Raw genomic sequence first — 6,000 nt, forward strand, 5'->3', positions numbered from 1 at the left:
GTAAGATTTCAGTAACACATTAAATACGATTCATAATAATGTTGCTACGCTACCAGTTGTATTTTTGCAGGAGAGGACACACCACAACCTGGAATATGTGTGGGACATCATGGTACTACCAGCTATTTTGAAAGCATTAAAATGGCTTTCATTCAGTTCTAAGGCTGAGAGCTGTGTCCGCCTTCGTTCAGACTGAGGGATATTTTAGACACAACGCAATAGCATACAAAAGGGATGGAAACACATTACAAGATGGGAGTGCATGCAGGAAGTAAGTGAAATAAAGATGTGTTCAGTAAGTAAAATATTTGTGTGTCTCGGGGAAGCTGCCAAACACAGATTTCAGCCATGACTCAGATATTAATACACCAATTACTGTAATTTCCGGATTAACAGCTGCTACCTTTTTCACACGCTTTGAACCCTGCTGCTTAAACAATGATGCGGCTTATTTATGGATTTTTACGGCTAATGAACTTCATGCCACTGATACATTTAGCATCACAATGGACCAATGAAATTGTTCGAAGTAAATTAAACGCACCCACACTAAATTCTTCAGATTAGTCATTTATTTTGTGCTTCATGCAAACACCCTTATCATGGAAAACACAGCGAAGCAATGCATATGATGCAGCTTTCAAGTTAAACTTGATCGATCCGGCGAAAGGCAAAATCTTTCTGTGTAACAAAATTCCTGCCATATGCCATTTCCTCCCATATTTCCGACATGTGGCTTGTACATGTACATGTACAAAACAGTTTTTCTCGTTAAATTTAGTGGGTGTGGCTTATATTCAGGTGCACTCTATAGTCCGGAAATTACGGTATAGCAATTCAAATTTCTATCAAGTCGTAGAATTTAAATGTTCACTGTAATATCACAATTTTCCATAGAAGCACATCTTTACCAACACAGTGTTTAGTTGGGGAAAAAAAAAAATCCTTTAGCATGTGTGTTTTTGTATTGTGATGCAAATAATGAGGAAAGGAAAATAGACATAAAAATCCAAACGAAAATGTTGTGTGCGTTCTGGTGTGTGTTCACCCCAATGAGAGGAGGTTAGCACTTTGACTCCCTTTCTTTCACTTAATTTCCTTTTCCCGTCCAAGCTCTTCGTCCATTCATGTCAGGTCAGACAGTGCTGACAGAGCTCGGCCTGTCTGTCCGCCCATCAGTCCGAGCTTCTCTTATGTCAGCTTCTTCACTCCCACCTGCTCTCACTCACCCACGAGCACTCTCTAGTCTCTCATTCATGCTAGATTAGCTCTACTAAATCATTATTTCTGTCATATATAGAAACAGCAGACAGCTGGATGAAAAAGAAAACCCCAAACTGAACATACATACAGGAGACATGAGAGATTTTGGTAGACATTCAGTGCACCTGTTTTAGCACCAACATCATTTGTCTTGACCAGTGCAAACACATTGAATGAAATCCAAGAGGCATTTAATGTCACTAATGGGCCGCCACCAAGTAAAGAAACATATTCATCATAAATAAAACATTCCTTTATTTTGCATATTTTAGCATATAGCCTCCTCATGTATCGCATCTTTTAGTTTGAATTCAAGGTGTGCACAGGACCAACTGTGCAGCTTTGTTATTTTTTTGGGTGTCTCTTTCTGCATCATTTCCAACCATCACTTACTGTATCAGTTTTTCCAAAAAGACTGATATTGGTCCAGTATGCAAATCTCCAAACTAATTGGGTAGGAGTGAGCAACGCAGTGAACAAGAAAAGGTTAGACTTGCCACTGCTGACCTGGGAAAATATGAAGAGGCAGGAGGCTGCAGCATGGCTTAGTGGTCATGTGCCCAATAATTGCTCCCAGCCTCATTTTATGTTTCTGTCTGGCGGGTGACGTGCTCCCTGCTTTTTGTGAGATGAGGAATCTCTCCCATGTGTTGTATATGACTCGATGTGACAGAAGCAGGGAGAGCGTGATAAGACGAGCAGGAGAGGGGATCCGGCTTCTCTTGTTTAAATCCCTGATCTCTTCTTGGCCTGTCTTTCCTGTCATGCCTTTTTCCTTCCATAATCAGACCCATACACATTCAGTCTTGCATGAACTTATGTCACCTCTCCCTCAGCAAACATCTTTCAGCATCTTGTTTCTGCCCTGCTGTCAGTTTTCTCATTTTTTTACCCTACCTCATGCTGGCGTTTGCATATTAGAAAATTATGGAGGTCCTGTATGTGTTAACCCTAACTCAGTCTCTCCCTCATTTTCTAGCGCTTATCTGTCAGGATCACAAGGGCAGCTTCCCAGCAATCCCAGCCAAAGTGAGGACCATATGTAAAGCCTTTTTGCTCTTAATGTTGTGTATAGGTTTGAGTGTGCAGAGTGCTGACGCAAGTAAAATGGCTGGCCGCAGTGCCTTCCGTTCCCCAGCCTGTCTGTGTGGGGGGTTTTAGGGGGCATCTGAATAATACAAACGGGGCAGTGGAGTCTTTGTGTCGGCCATTTACTAAGGTTACAGGCTATTTGGCTTCTAGTTTGGCATAATTCAGAGTGACACTCTGTTGCTGACATTCATTCATTAAACCACTCCCTTTATCCAACTGTTTAGGTGTATAGAACACAGGCAGCCCTCTGCTAAATAGTCCTACAGTTCAGAGGAACGTGGGTGTAGCAGTGAAGTCATAGACTGGTGCTTCAGTAGGCTGCGGGTTCCTCAAATAGTTACCTGTTCACAGAGAAAATGTGTTCATTCAAAGAAGTTTTCATTGTTTCCAATTTAGAAGAGCGTTGTTTGTTATTATACTCATTTCTGCAATAATCCTCAGGTCACGTCAGGTTGCTCATTCCTTCAGATGGTGCTCTTAAAGTAATAATTTGACATTTTTTCTGTTCTTGACATGGTTCCAATGAAAAGATGAATATGCCTTCTATGTTGGTGTTTCTGAGAGCAAACTTCTAGCCTGGTTCACGCAAAACTCAGATCTGCCCATCAATGCCTCTCAGGCTGATTGACAGCATTACTCACTCAATCAATGTGCACGAACAGATGAAAAATGTATTGGAAGTATGTAACTAAGCTAATATGCTCCCAACTCCAGCTGTATTAATACATGTGGTGCTAGATGCCTAAGCAAAGTAAATGTTTATTCTGTAAATCTCTTGTGCTGTTCTCTGTGGGGAGTAACTGAAAGGGAAAGAATACATTTAAAAGCATACTGTATGCTTAGAGTGAAGGCATACTGTATCACAGATGGTACTTAATGAATGCAACTTTCTCTGCATCGTGGATGTGGGCAGTCTCGCCAAGAGATGCTGTCCAGGACTTCTGTTTGTTTGAGAAAGCCAGATTTACAGTCTGAGTGAACATCATTATCTTTAGGGACAGCCACTTATCGCTCACATGGTGAACATGTGTTCCTAGATGCTGTTAGTTAGACTAGATGAAAACTATTTCCAACTGATACTCACAATTTTATCACTGTTAATTAACTCCGACTGTCCCCAATCCTCTTGCTGCACCTACATTAGCAAGCAACAAGTGATTCTTTTATTTGTTCAAGGACTTCTGTGTGTCTTCTGATGAGTTTCTCTGCAGATGAGATTGAGATGTTGCACTTCTCAAGGCACTCGGATAGAAAGGCCAGTTTATTTGCAGCAGGATGTCGTACATGACAGCAAACTCTCTCATAAGCTATTTGTAGTTTATGGAACACTCTTGATATTCATCGACAGAAGGGTGAACTCAGTGCATTAGTGTTGCAGCCTCAGAGCAGGCGGAGCTGCTTCTGATTTGGATTTTGAAGGTTGATAGTTTGTAAGTTCATGTCTGCCACTTGTGAGACAGTCACGCTCTGCAGCTCAAGTCTCTAATTTTGACAGTGCAGAATCACAAAGCTTGAAATAAACACATTGGACTTGCACAAGAGTGTGCTTTTATGATTTAAGGTGGACTACTCAATCACTGTAGAGACCAATTCCCTTGTGTCTCTTGTGTGGCGTCTTTTTGCCAAACTCATCAGCATTGTGTTGGTCTGTGCAGTACTGGACCTTGAATGTCGACTGGCACCAATCTCAGTCTCATTCCATTGCTACAGGTGTCGGAAAATAAAATGTCTGAATTGAGGCCAGTGGCAGGCTGTCGGAGTGAAACAACCAACAGCAATTTTTATAGCCTCAAAAATTGCTCCAATGTTTCTGAAGAGCACTTTTCAATACTTATGATACATTCCTGTTAGATACTGATATCTGCTAATTAATACAAAGATATGCATAGTTTAACTGTTTTAAATGATCTATAATAGTTTATGTACAATACAGATAATTACCTAAAGAGACCACTTAGTGGGTGGTTAACATGATTTATTCTTATGTAAAGTTGTATATTCTATATATATCATGTGAGTCTCCGGGGATTTGAGTAGCTTTTGAAAACATTTCTCGAGTGGCCATCCACACAACTGCAGTCTTTGACCGTAATCTTTCAGCCCTGAAGGTTGCCGCTTGGTCTGTCTCCTTGTAACAGTGATTCCCCACTTTTCAGCCAGCCTTTGTCCTTATTCCCCTCTCTTATATCCTTCATCACATTTTCTCCTCAGACAGCTGTCAGAAGGCCACCAGGGCCATTATCTCGATATGAGATACACCATGTCGGCCTTGGGCATCTGTGTGTATGTCCCTCCTCCTTTCCCACACACACAGCAAGCCCCCATGGTCAGCCATCCCTCTGTTTCACTGCAATCTACGTGTATGGATGCAGTTTTACATATATTTGTGTAACAGTGTGTAACCTCTAGACTTTTTTTTTAAGCTTAGTCCTAGCCTCACTGTCCGGATGGCACACTGATTGATCACAAGACAATTGAAAGTGGGAGCTCTCCAATCTCCATAATGAGAATCAGGAGCAGACGTCAGCTCCAGACGTCCAGTTCAATTTGGACAGACAGAAAAGAAGAGTTGTTTGCTTCAGCTGTGAGGTCCACTGGGGACCTCTTTACAATGTTGGCTTAATTTTTCCCCTTGTTTACCATGGAGAGGACAAACTGATGACAGCTCTCAGGGCTGAACATGCTCCCAGGATACCAGGTATTCAAATTAAAGCGCATATTTATTTCAGCTTGAACAGAGGCATGTATCGATGCAGAGTGCTTCTTCATACTTGGTATAGCACCACCAGGGACAATGATAAGTGTTTCCCCAAGTGGCTGCCGTGCAATGAGAAGTAAAATGAGGTTGCTTTACAGACGCAGGTCCTCGGTGTGTGATGAATTTTAAATCGCAACTCCAAGGTACACTGCTCTGCTAACATGTATACATAAGACTTACTGCTAATTGTGCAAAATAAATAAAATTCTTAAGCATGTTTCCTCTTAAAGAAGTGCATAAAGACTAGATACACCCTTAAAGTAAGCACAAAACGAGCTATATAACGAGCACTATATTAAAGATATTTTCAAATGGCGCGCAGCTGCAGCGGTAAAGACAGGGACATTGGTTGCTCCTCACATGAACCTCACAGGTGTTTGTAGGAGTTACTCAGGATTTTCAGTTTCCTGAGCAAATATGAAAAGAATGAGAAACGCTTCTACATCTCATTTCATCTCTAGTTTTGTGCTTTGCTGCATTTGAAGTCATATGAGGTCATGACTTTCAATGCGAGCATGACACAAAAGTTTCTGCAGGTGCAGGAGAGCTCCATATCTAGATAGGAGAGACACTCTCAATCTGTATCAGATGCATGTCTACACATATATGTTTATGACCGAGCATCCGGAGACGCAACAGGTGAAACCGTTTGAAGAATACAAAACTGCCCTCACTCAACTCAACAGAGAGGATGATTCAGTTTGGTTCCAATAAATGAGAATTAACATGCAAATATGTTTAAAATAGGGAAGATTTTGAGGGGACTTCATATGATACATAAAGATCACAGGGCTGACAGACAGGTCGGTACAAAAACAAATCAAATCTAAATTCTAGTCTCGTGTACAATATTTAACATTCTTTAATAAAACAAGCGCTGAAAATTG

This window comes from Echeneis naucrates, chromosome 4, assembly GCF_900963305.1.
Source record: "Echeneis naucrates chromosome 4, fEcheNa1.1, whole genome shotgun sequence".
NCBI lineage: Eukaryota > Metazoa > Chordata > Actinopteri > Carangiformes > Echeneidae > Echeneis > Echeneis naucrates.